This window comes from Coenobita brevimanus, chromosome 112 (genome assembly GCF_032717465.1).
Source record: "Coenobita brevimanus isolate Jiangsu-jjx chromosome 112, ASM3271746v2, whole genome shotgun sequence".
Taxonomy (NCBI): Eukaryota; Metazoa; Arthropoda; class Malacostraca; order Decapoda; family Coenobitidae; genus Coenobita; species Coenobita brevimanus.
Window position 1 is genome coordinate 7,010,734 of NC_137065.1, and position 13,592 is coordinate 7,024,325.

A 13,592-nucleotide genomic window follows, 5' to 3' on the forward strand; every position below is an offset into this window, starting at 1 on the left:
ATAAATGATCTCCAGACTAAGCTTTCTCATCTACCTCCCGAGGAAAGGCAAGAGTTTTCGGCATTACTGCAGGAGTACCCGCAAGTGTTCCGTGCCACTCCAGGAAGAACCACTGTGTTGATGCATGATGTCGATGTTGGAGACGCAAAGCCAATTAAACTGCCTCCTTACCGTGTGAACCCAGTGAAAGTTCCTCTCATCCAGAAGGAGCTTGGCTACCTGTTGGACCACAAGATGATTGAGCCCTGTCAGAGCGAGTGGAGTTCTCCTGTCACTCTAGTCCCTAAGCCAGGTGGGTCACAGCGGCTTTTCATTGACTACAGACGTGTTAATCAGATAACCAAAACAGACACTTACCCTCTCCCTCGCGTGGAAGATTGCATAGACAAGATCGGAAAGGCTAGGTACATAAGTAAGTTTGATTTGTTAAAGGGATACTGGCAAGTACCTATGACTGAACGTGCTAGGGAGATCTCATGTTTTGTACCATTAGGAAAGACTTTTGCATGTTCTGTAATGCCATATACAGATTGTTTTAGAGTAATAAGAAATTTCCTTTGTAAATTTCTTTTTCTTTGTGGGGAGGTGTTACATAGCCTATGATTTCATCATCTTTGTGTAATTCTAACGTACAGTGTGCTGCCTGTTTGATCACGAGCGCGTTCTGCCTCAGTTCCCCCCTTCTATCGTTATAGTAGAGTAAGTCGTCCTTTCTGTTGTTCAGAGCAGGATTTTCAGCTCTTTGTCCCCATGGCTTCATTTGCGCGTCCTTCTTACAAGTTGTATCAAGCTCTGCTGGCCCCTATATAATGAGCTCAGTCTCTGCATCATTGCCACTTAGATCTGCTCCTCATTTTGTTCACATCTCTGTCCTCCCCTGTACAGTTATTATTATTGTGAGTGCTCAGAAAGTCTCCAACCATCTAGCAGCTGTGTAATTTGAGTATAAGTGTTATTACATTTTGTTCTTGTACTGTATAGCATAAGGTGTTAATTTGTAGGCCCAGTAAGGTTCTTTTGTAATTAATGTAAAGTTTTTGATGTCAGTCATTTTTGATCATATTTTGTATGTGTAATAATTTATCTTGCATTAACTGAGCATTACCCAGTGTATTTTCATTTTATCAGGGCTGACTTAGATAAATTTACTCATGCTAATTTCGTGTTAATAGAGGTTATTGCAGTTAACCATATATTTAACCTGTTTTTTTGCCATTACATTATCCTTATGAGTCCTGAATGTTTTGTAGTTAGTTTGAGCATTAAACTTTAACTTGTAATTTTACCTAACTCTTTGTTTTGAACCTGGAACTTTACGGGACAGTAGTGATTTTTAGTATTCTCACTTAAAGTGTACATTATCTTTCTCTGTTCCGTAACAATATATATATATATATATATATATATATATATATATATATATATATATATATATCATCATCCAATCCTACGTTGCCCCATGAGGAGCGTAGGAGCCCGGGGCTAGGCAGTTGGTCTCGACATTTAAGATGAGTGTGACCAGCCTCACTCATCCCTGAGTGGCATTACATGAGCAATCAACCCCAACCACCCCTTCGATATAAACCTACACCGGGTGAATGCGATTGGAGTGCAATAATTACCCACTAAAACACCAGGCGCCAAAATTTGGTTATATGATTACCACCCAGCGTAGTAAATGGTTTCCTGGTGTACAGGAAACCAATTGGCTACTCATTCAGTGCAGAGTCACCCACAGGCAGAAGGAAGAGGAAAGAATGAAGGAGGAAAGACAGAAGAGGGAGTGTAAAGTCACCCGTAGGCAGAAGGACAAGGAAAGAATGAAGGAAAGACAGAAAAGGATGGAAGGAAAGAAGGATGGAGAGGAAAGGGCCGACACCCAACAGCAGCACTACATCGAGTGAGTGGATGGTGAGCGCCACCACCTACCACAATTATCTATCTATCTATCTATCTATCTATCCTCAAAACGAGGTTGTTATAGTGGCGTCAGTTTACGTACAGTCACCACCAGAAGTCGTGTCGCCTCTCCAGTCCCATTGAGATGCATGAATTTTATAAACTCGAGAACGGGATGCCGTTGAGGGAAATGTAAGTCTCTGGCAACAGATGTTGTGCTGTACTGTCGGTGGATAGGAGGTCTGAGGGGACTGGAGGTGATTACAGAATAAGGAGGGGAATGTTGGGAGTGGAAAAGAGAAAGAGGGACAGTAAGATGTATGAAGCAGTGCACAAGTGATTCATTGTATTTGTAATATTATAGTGATGTTATCACTATTTAAAAGTTTTGCCAGTGATATTACCTATGGATTATAACACTGAAACATTTAATCGCAATGCTGAACAACCACTGCATTCAGGAATGAATGAAACGACGAAATAGAAGTTATTCCTCATTATTTTTCCTCACATTTTCCTTTTCCGCGTTCCCCCTCGTCTTAATCAGTAATGGCTAGCATCTAACTTTCGCTCTGTTGAGCACCACCTCTCCTCCTCTAAACCTCACCTTCTTTTTCTAACCGAGACTCAGCTGTCTGAGGCAACTGACAGCAAACCCTTTTCTGTATCCTCCTACTTTCTCTATACTCATTTCAAAGCCAAAGGTGGCTGTTGTGTATACATACGCAACGACTTATCTTGCTCTCGTGTTCCTGACCTTGATTCTTCTGAATTCTCCACACTCTGGCTTCGGCTTTCCTGTCATTCTCTGACTAAATATATCTGTGCTGTTTACTTATCCCCTAATTCTACTGACTATCAAAAATTCTTCGATTATCTTACTTCTACGATGGAACACATTCTGTCCATTTCTCCTTTCTCTGAAATCTCCATTCTTGGAGATTTCAATGTTCACCACCACCTTTGGCTCTCCTCTCCTTTCACGGATCCACCTGGTGAACAAGCCTACATCTTTTCTATCCTTAATGACCTAGAGCAGCTTGTACAGCACCCTACCCGTATCCCTGACCGCCTTGGAGAGAGCTCCAACATACTTGACCTCTTCCTCACAACTAATCCTTCTGCTTACTCTGTTAATCTTTTCTCTCCGTTGGGCTCCTCCGATCACAACCTTATTACCTTAACCTGTCCTATCACTCCGGTACGGCCTGTGGACCCTCCAGGGAAACGTCGTCTGTGGCATTTTGGAGCCGCGGACTGGGAGGCCCTCAGGCAGTACTTCTTTGATTTTCCCTGGAATGATTATTGCTTCCATGGCCGGGAGCCATCTGAGTGTGCCTTGCGCATTACGGAGGTTATTCTCTCGGGCATGGAAGCATACATTCCTTTCTCATATCCTTTGACTAACGCAAGAAAGCCTTGGTTTAATCACGCTTGTTCTAATGCTGTCCGCAACAAGGAGAAGGCCTACAAAAGGTACCGGAGCCAACCCACCCCTGAATCACATAATCTTTACGTTTCTGCCCGGAATTGTGCTAAGTCTGTTCTTCGCTCTACTAAAAATAATTTCATCCATACTAAATGCTCTCAACTCTCCAACTCGAATTCTTCCCGCTCCTTCTGGCACCTTGCCAAAAATCTTTCTAACAACTTTACCTCATCATCCTTCCCTCCTCTTTTCTACTCTGATGGTTCTGTAGCTATTTCTTCTACTGATAAAGCAGATCTCTTCGCACAGACTTTCTCCTCCAATTCCACCTTAGACGATTCCGGTGCTGTTCCTCCATCACTTCCCCCCTCTGACTTCCTTATGGCTGACATTAAAATTTCTTCAGATGATGTATTTTCTGCCATCACTGGCCTCAGTACTAACAAGGCATATGGGCCTGATGGGGTTCCTCCTGTTGTTCTCAAGAACTGTGCTTCTGTGCTTACACCCTGCCTAGGCAAACTATTTCGCCTTTGTCTGTCAACTTGTACCTTTCCTTCTTGCTGGAAGTTTGCTCTCATTCAGCCAGTCCCAAAGAAGGGTGACCACTCCCAACCCTCCAACTATCGTCCAATTGCTTTAACGTCCTGTATTTCAAAAGTTTTCGAGTCAATTCTTAATAGAAAAATTTTAAGGCATCTTTCCTATCACAACCTTCTTTCCAATCGTCAGTATGGGTTCCGTCAGGGACGCTCCACTGGCGATCTTCTCACCTACCTTTCAGACTCCTGGTCATCCTCCTTTCGGGACTTTGGCGAAAGCTTTGCCATTGCACTTGACATCTCAAAGGCTTTCGATCGAGTCTGGCATAAATCTTTAATTTCCAAACTGCCCTCCTACGGTTTCTATCCTTCTATCTGTGCCTTCATCGCTAGCTTCCTTTCTGGTCGTTCTATTGCCGCTGTTGTAGACGGTCATCGTTCTTCTCCTAGATCTATCAACAGTGGTGTTCCTCAGGGCTCTGTCCTATCACCTACTCTCTTCCTTTTATTCATCAATGATCTTCTAAGCTGTACATCTAACCCTATCCACTCATACGCTGATGACTCCACCCTTCACCTTTCCATTCGGTTCCCGCAACGCCCATCTCAACAGTTACTTCAAGAAACAAGGGATGAGGCTATGGCACACCTAATGTCTGACTTGGCTCATATCTCTGACTGGGGTAAAAATAATATGGTTGTCTTTAATGCATCTAAGACTCAGTTCTTACACCTATCCACCCGACAAAGTCTTCCACAGGTATACCCACTAATGTTTAATAATATTCAGCTTAATCCTGCATCATCGTTGAACATGCTTGGGGTTTCGTTTACTCGGGACTTATCTTGGAAAGATCATATTGCATCTCTTGTAAAATCTGCTTCCAAGAGATTGGGTGTGCTAAGCCGACTCCGCTCTTTCTTTACCCCTGCACAATTGTTGACTCTATACAGGGGTTTTATCCGCCCCTGTGTGGAGTACAACTCTCATGTGTGGGGAGGCTCCCCACATACAGCTCTTCTCAATAGGGTGGAGTCAAAGGCTTTTCGTCTCATTAACTCTCCTCCTCTTACTGACTCCCTTCAACCTCTGTCTCTTCGCCGCACTGTTGCATCTTTATCTCTTTTCTATCGCTACTTTAATGGCCACTGCTCCTCTGAACTGTCTGCTTGCATTCCTCCACCTCTACGACGGGCGCGTAGCACCCGTCTGGCAGCAAACTCTCATCCCTTTTCTGTCCAACTCTCTAATGCAAGAGTTAACCGTTACTCCCAGTCTTTCATTTATGCAACAGGTCAGCTCTGGAACTGTCTCCCTCTGTCTGTATTTCCTGCTGCCTATGATCTCCAGTCTTTCAAACGTAGTGTGTCCAGGCATCTCAAAATGATCGGATCTTGAATTTGGCTCTCTATTGTATTTTGTTTTTCTCTTGGAGGGAACTGTTACTGCGGGCTCATGGCCTTTGGTTCCTTCTTCCTCGCATAAAAAAAAAAAAAAAAAATGTCAAACAGTCTCTGAATGATTTGGGAAGCCATGGGATTTCCCTATATCAGATGACCTTTGAAAATGTGACAGCCAATACATCACAGTACCTGCTTTGCCCACGTGCCATGAAAGACTTTGAAAAGCACTAGCTTACACACATACAGTGGAACGGTGGGAGTGGGGGGAATCCTGAATTATTCAACAGAAAGAGGGAAGCGAGTTTATGGGGGAACAACCCAACCCTAGCAGGCAAATCTCACAGCTCTTACCACGTGGTAGGACATACTTGTGAAATAATGAGTTCAGTACATGAATTACTATTATTGTGGACAACTTTGTTAACATACTAAACTATTATTTGCATTAATACATCTATATAACTATCCCAGTATATCTAAATGGACACCATTGTTAGTTTGCTAGAATATCATAGGCATAAATTTATCTCTATATGTATCCCTCTCTATCTAAACAACGTTAAATGGTGTGATTATAAATATACATTTATATATATCTTACTAGCACATAATTTTTTGTGTGTCCGACTCTGGGCAAAGGCTTCAGGGGCTATATCTCGGGGGCGGTAGCCTATCCCAAGGCCCAGTAGTCATCCTACACCTCCACATGTCACCACTTCGGGCTAACACCCACCGTCCGTATTGAATACATGCTAGGGATGTCTCATACTGGACTGGTGTATTTGTATTAGCGGGGGTATTTTTACGACATGTCGGCGGGTTATCTGGTAGATCAGGAAAGTCTGGTTTTTATGAAATTCAAATCCTTAAACTGTTCCCTGCCCCAGCCAGGATTCGAACCTGGGTCCATCAGGACTGCAAGCCGCCTCTCTACCGATTCAGCCACCGCCCCTAGAGGTCGTCACCTCACCCAGCTAGTTTTATTGACTGACCTATATTCATCCCATGGATTCATTTTCCTCCACAGATCTAGTTTCCTCCAGACCAATTCTTCCCCATGGCCCTATTTACCTATGAACATGCAATGTTCCATGAACCTTATTTTTCCCTGTAGATTTTTTCTCTCCGACAAGGAGAGTATGTTGTCACCCCTGCTTCTTTGTTTGTTTGCTTGTTTGTTTGTCTGTTAGCAGGATTACTGAAAAACCAAGTGAGTGATATGGACCAAATTTGGTGGGTAGATAGCCCATGTGCTAGGGAACAATCGATTAACTTTTGGGACCGATCCAGATCGTATTACAGATTCTGGGTCCGAAAAACACTTTCGCAAAACCATAATCAGTGATGAGAAAACCAAACCCAGTATGAAGAGCGGCTGTGAAATTATGTTGCCCTTGTTGGAGAGAGGCACTCCACTTAGTGCCCCTCTAGTTTCTCCACGGATGCACGTCTGATACACACTGATGAAAGGCAGCCATAGACATTGCTGGCCCATTTCACGCGTGAACTGAAGATACTGTGCCATCCTATTATAACAAGAAGAAGGATCCACGACGCGAAAGTCCTTTGCTATATCCCAGCCACCAAAGAGAGACTAACCCAGTCTTAGAATGAATTTCTCCATGGTTTTGCATTACAGTGCATTCACAATGACTAGTCACTCTGGGACAAAATAACTTTTATGAATGAGAAGTGCTTCACATTAGTGGACGCACGAGCAAGGCAATGCTGGAAGAAAGACGACACTCGGTTGCAGCTTCAGGCAGAAAACATACAAGACAGAGGCAAGAGTAGAAAAGTGACTGTAAATTTCTGGGGGTTGATGTAGTTAAAGGGGTCAGGGCAGCTGATGAAAGTATCTGTGCATATACCTATAGCTGGATGCCATCATCCCGTAAGGGATGGCCACTTGTCTTCGGGTTAGTTGTTTTACGGGGAGGGGCATTAACCTTGAGCCAACCCACTTGTTGATACATAGAAACACGTATGTGTTGGTTATATAGTTACCACGCAATGCTGAAAATGGTTTCCTGGTGTACAGGAAACCATTAGGCTTGTCACTCAATGTAAAGCAGCCTGAAAAGGAAAGAAGAGTAATAAAAAATGACAGGAAAGATGGTAGAAATAGGAAGAGAGGGACCAGACACAGAAAAAGAATGCTAAAGGTGAAGGAAGAAGTAGGCAGCTCTACACCCGGTGAGTGGATGATGGTCGCCACCGTCTGGCATCCAGAACATTAACAGGCAATGATTATGTTAAAGTGCTGGAGGAAATTTATCTGCCGTCTGTGAGAGCCATGGCTATTCATCACCCAGATCCTATTTTCCAGTTGCACGACAAAAGCCCCATCCACACCAGCAATGTAGCTGAACAGTAGCTAGAACAGCATCCGGAGATAGTGGTTCTCAACAAGCCATCGAAGGAATTTAATCTTAATTCTAAAGAAAACCTATGGGAGATAATGTGCCTTGAGTGGGACATAGGGGAATGATAAATTGCCAAGCCACAGAGAGAACTGCCTGTGATGTTTGAATTAATAAAGGACAATGGTATATTATTATGCAGTGTTATTATGAGGACCGGTAAAGGATTTTTGTTTTCTACAATCTGCATATATAGGAACTCTATTCATTCTATCACTGCAGCATGATACACCTGCTCTCTTCCTACCCTACACTCCCCCATACTTTCTGCTTATTCTGTAATTCACCTCCCTTCATCCCCCCCAGCCCTCCTACCCATCGACAACGCAGCGCACCATCTGTTGCCAGACCCGTCCATTTCTCTTTACTGCAATATCTGTCTTGAGTCTATGAAACTCAGTGATCACGGTGCGGCTGGAAGTATGACAGGATTTTTGGTGGTGACTGCATCGTTAACCACTGAATTCGGGAGAGGTTCTTTTCAGATTCTTCTTGTCGCTGTCAGGAGAGGTTATTCAGGTTAGGAAACCTCTCACTGATGAAATTTATTAGAGCCGTATCTTATCTCCCTTGTTTGAGAAGTCTGTCTTAACCTGAGTATAACTGTCAGGATATGGCCAGAATAGATTATGAAATCGCCATCCCCGGGCTTAAAGGGTTAACCACTTCACTCCTATGAGGTATTTTATATTTAATTCTCTCCGACAAAGAGAGTATGTTTTCACCCGTTTGTTTGTTTGTTTGCTTGCTTGTTAGCAGGATCACTCAAAAACTAAAAAAGATTTGGATCAAACTTGGCGGGTAGATAGCCAATGTCTCAGGGAAGAATCGATTAGCTTTTGGGACCGATCCGGATCGTGTTACAGATTCTGGAACCGGAAAACATTTTTTTTTTTGTGAAACTCTAATCAGTGATGGAAAAACCTAACCCTTTATAAAGAGTGGTTGGGAAACTACGTTGCCCTTGTCGGAGAGATGCGCTGCACTGAGTGACCCTCTAGATATTCACAAGACAATTTTATTCAGTTTAAGAGGATTGTCGAAATGGAGGAGTTGGATTGAGCTTTCATTAACTTTTTTTTACTAAATGTTTCTCCCAAGATGAATAAAATCGTCTTGTCTCTGGAGAAAAATGGAAAACAATAAATCAATGAACACATAAAAGGTGGGGATGGGACTGTATTCTCGTCGGTTGAGGAATCTCCCTAGCACTTCTTACTTAGCGATTTAATTTTAGATATGGCTACTTACCAATTTTTAAGTTATTTATGTTGAGCATGGTGGTATATGAGTCATTTATATGACGCAAGTGGAGAGTAAGGACTAATGAACAAAATCGCTTAGGAAAAAGAGTTATGGAGCTTCTCAAATTACGACAAAACAGGCCAAGGTGCTAGTCCACATCACAATGAGACGGCGGTGAGGTGGCGCTCCCAAGACGAATAAAACAGCAATAATATAAGGTTACTTTGCTATCTTCCCCATCTCCCTTTTTCCCTCCCCTTCTACTCCACTGACCTGCCTTCCATTCCTAATTCTTTCTTTCTCGTCAACTGCCTTCTCTCATGACTCCTCCCTTCTGTGTTTCCTACTCTTCCGTTCCATGCCTGTTTCCCTCCTTTCCCTACCTTCTTTCTTTCCTTCCACTCATCTTTTTCCATTCTGTACATGCCGCACTTCTTCTCTGACTCCTACTCATCCTCCCTGCCATCTGCTTCCTCTTCACTCTACGCACTTTCCCTCTGTTTTTTCCTTTATTATTTATTCCCACTTTCCCTTTCCTTCTTCCCTCTGCCCCCCCATCTCTCTCTCTCTCTCTCTCTCTCTGCCTCATCAGGGTTGCTGGGGTAAATCCTAAGTCTATTACACCGACTGGACAGATTAGGGGAGGCAATTACGCGAGAGAGAGAGAGAGAGAGAGAGAGAGAGCCGTCCTCCTGCTCTCATCCTCTCTTACCTTCTCTTCCTTTCTCTCCTCCTCTCCTTCGCTTCCACCCCTCCTCCTCCCACTCGCTTCCCCGCCATTCTCCTTCTCCTCGCTTCCTCGCCCTCCTCCTCTCCCTTGCTTCCTCGCCCTCCTTCACCGCCAATTTCCTTCCATCTCGTTATTCTTCCTTCCTCTTCCTCGTCATTCTTTTATTCTTTACCTTTCCCATGTTATCCTCCTCCTCTCTTATCTTCTTCTTCCTCCTCCTTCTCCTCCTCCTCCGTTACCTTCAAATTCAATACTTCTCCTCTTCTTCCTCCTCTCCTTCTCTTATATTCCTCCTCCTGTCTCGTTCTCTCCCAGCTCTCCCTTCTGTTACCCTTTCATCTCTCCTTTAGAAGTTATTTATCCACTCATGGACGAAATAGCACTAGTATATGAGAAAATGTCTTGTAAGTTGGAGAGAAGGCAGCCTTATGACAGCGAATAGGGTGATATGGAGGCGATTCGTTTGTAGCCATCCCTTACATAATTATGACGTTTGACAATAGGTATCTAGCTAGATAGATTGTAGTCCAGCTAACGCCATACTGTGTTACTGACCTGATAATCTATGAGCCTGAGAGGGTTAAGTTCTCTCCACTCCTCATTCTCCTCTCCTCATTCATCCCCTCCCCCCTTGTCTCTCCTCCTCTCGTTCCCCCTTCCTTCTCCTTCTCTTTCTCCAGACGTGTTGTTACTATACGAGTAACGCGTGTGCTATAACCTGACGAAGATCTCTAACCTCTTTCAGCTCGGTTGATGGTTAAATGTAGTCAGATTCAGCTTTACTATATGGCATTCATTTTAACTTGGCTCAAATATTTGTCCTTTTTGCAGATTATTTCACCGAACTCAATGGAGGAGGTTATGACCATCTATAGTAAGAATTTCGGTTAATTTGACTATACCCTATTTGATTGACCTGTGCAGCTGGGATGTATGGGACGAGTAGGGTGTATTTGATACGCGGCTGGTGATTGGCCGCCGATGATTTAAATCTACAGCTCTTCTTATTAATATTTTCAAATTACCTGCAGCATAAGCAGTCAGTTTAAGTATGGAATTATTTCCGAAGCTAAAAAGGTCAAAATTAGCTTTAAAAGTTTACTATTATCAAAGAAACTTTGAGTTGACTAAAGTTTTATAAAACGATTAGTGACGTTTGAAGTAAATTATCTACCCACAGTGTACATCCACGTCCGCATGTTGCACTGCATCCACCCACGGTGTACTCCCACGTCCGCATGTTGCACTATAATATTCACCCATGGTGTACACCTAGGCCTACGTTCGCATGTTGCACTACAATACATGCCTGCATTTACTTCAATGACATCATCGACGGCCAGTCAGCATACAGTACATCTCAGCTGCACAGGTCGATCAAATAGACTATAGAGCTGTACATCCTTCCTACGGCACTCCTACCACTGCATTTTGACGAATTTTTGGATCAGTGCATAAATCCTATTCAATTTCATTTTGACGCTTTAGGATTTTGCGAGACAAGATTTATGGATGATACTGAGAATCTTTTTAGTATCCCAAACTACAGTGTCTATGCAAATAACTACTCTCGAAACAGTGGAGTTGCTTTGTTTATAAAACAACATTTTTCATGTAACGTGCGAAATGACTTGATATTTAAGAAAGAACATATTGAGACCATATTTATGGAAGTTTATCTTAGTACTAATTCCATAGTCTTAGGGATTATTTACAGACGCCCACACACTAATATCGCAAGCTTCTTTGACGACATTCACTACATTATTAATTTAGTCAGCTCGGAAGGTAAATCTTGTTACATCGGGGGTGATTTTAATATCGACCTGTTTAAAAGTAGAACAAACCCACATGTCAGTAACCATTTATCTATGTGCTATTCTCATAATTTTTATAACACTGTTAATAAACCCACACGCTTAACTTTAACATCCGCCACACTAATAGATCAAATATGGGCCAATGACTACATAAGCTGCTTCACAAGCAATATTATATATATTATAAAATTTCGGATCATTTTCCTGTTGTATCGGTGTTCAAATCCGCACCATATTTACCGAAAGGGGAACAAACTGTCCCGCAATACAGAGACTTTAACGAAAGTAGTATAAATACATTTAAAGAAAAAATTAATCAAGTGTCTTGGGACCTTGTTTTATGTGCTAGAGACCCAAAAGTAGGTTATTGTAATTTTAATCTCCTACTTTCTAATATATTTCATAACCAGTTTCCATTAAAACAAAAAATAATTAAATCTAAACATGCTGATAAGCCCTACATTACTGCAGATATTAGGCAGATGATCCGAGAAAGAAACAAGCTTCAAAGAAAGTGTGCCAAGAAACCCATTACGTACGGTGCAGAGTATCGCAGACTGCGCAATGAAATCACAGCTAAAATCAGAAAAGCAAAGTCAGAGTACTATAAGAGTAATATAAGTGAAAATGTAGGTAACAGTAAAAAAACCTGGTGTATAATAAACTCTATCCTTAATAAGCCTTCTTCACGACAAAGAAATAATTGCTTTTATTTAGTAAACAATAATGAGGTATATGAACCTAAGGATATAGCTGACCTTTTTAATAATTACTTTGTCAGTGTTGGTAAGAAACTTTCTGAGTCTGTTGGAGAGTCTGAGGTTAATTTCTATTCAAATTTACGCAATAGGCAAGACAGTGTATTCGTTTTGTCACCTACTACTGAACATGAAGTTACTCAGACTATAAAAAATATACGGAATGTTGGTCCCGGATATGACGATATCCCCATAAAATAATGGCCTATCTAGTTCTTGTACTTGTCTTCCTCTTTAAGTTATCTTTTGAAACTGGAAAGTTTCCTGACATGTTCAAATTGGCCAAAGTCATTCCAGTTCTTAAATCTGGTGATCGTAAGCTGTTAAGCAATTATTGCCCTATCTCAATCTTGCCAGCAATCAGTAAGATAATAGAGAAATTGGTTTATGGTAGGTTAATTCAATTTTGCACCAACAATATTATTATTGATTCACAATTTGGCTTTAGGGAAAAATTGTCTACCTAGAGTGCTTTGCTGCCATTCACCAAGGACTTGCTGACTTTATTTGATGAAAATAAATTTACTATGGGTGTATTTCTAGATCTGGCTAAGGCATTTGATACGGTTAATCACTCTGTATCACTAAAGGAGCTTGACCACTATGGTATACGAGGCACTTCAAATCAATGGTTTGCTTCCTACAGTACTTAGCCAATCGCAAACAATTTGTGCAATACAAACAGTGCCAGTCTATCTGTATGCCAGTAGAATCTGGAGGTCCCCAGGGGTCGGTCTTAGGACCACTCTTGTTTATTTTGTACATAAATGACATCGTGTATGCTGCCTCACATATGATGCCAGTACTATTTTGCTGATGATAGTACCTTTTATGCCAGCCACCAAAATCTCAATGAACTATCAAATGTTGTAAACAGCAGCCTAATAGATATTAAAAAATGGATAACAAGCAACAAATTCACGCTAAACGTAAGCAAATCTCATTACATTATATTTAGAAGGAAACTAAGCACTGCAAATCAACCCAACATCTACATAGGTGCCCAGTCAATTGAAAGAGTGGACAGTACAAAATTCCTTGGTGTTATAATTGATGAACGTTTGTCATGGCATTTACATATCCAAAATCTCCATACAAAGATTAGCAAACAGTGTGGTATCATGTACCAAATTCGTGATCAACTAACAACACAGTCTTTTAAGCTCGTTTATTACTTGCTAACTTTTCCTTTATTGTTTTATTGTAAAAGTGTATGGAGTGGTGCTTGTAAGACACAACTAAACCGCTTATTTATAGCCCAAAAGAAATCGGTCCGTATAATGGAAAACTTACGCAGATATGACCACACTAATCCATCTTTCAAGAAATTGGATATCCTAAA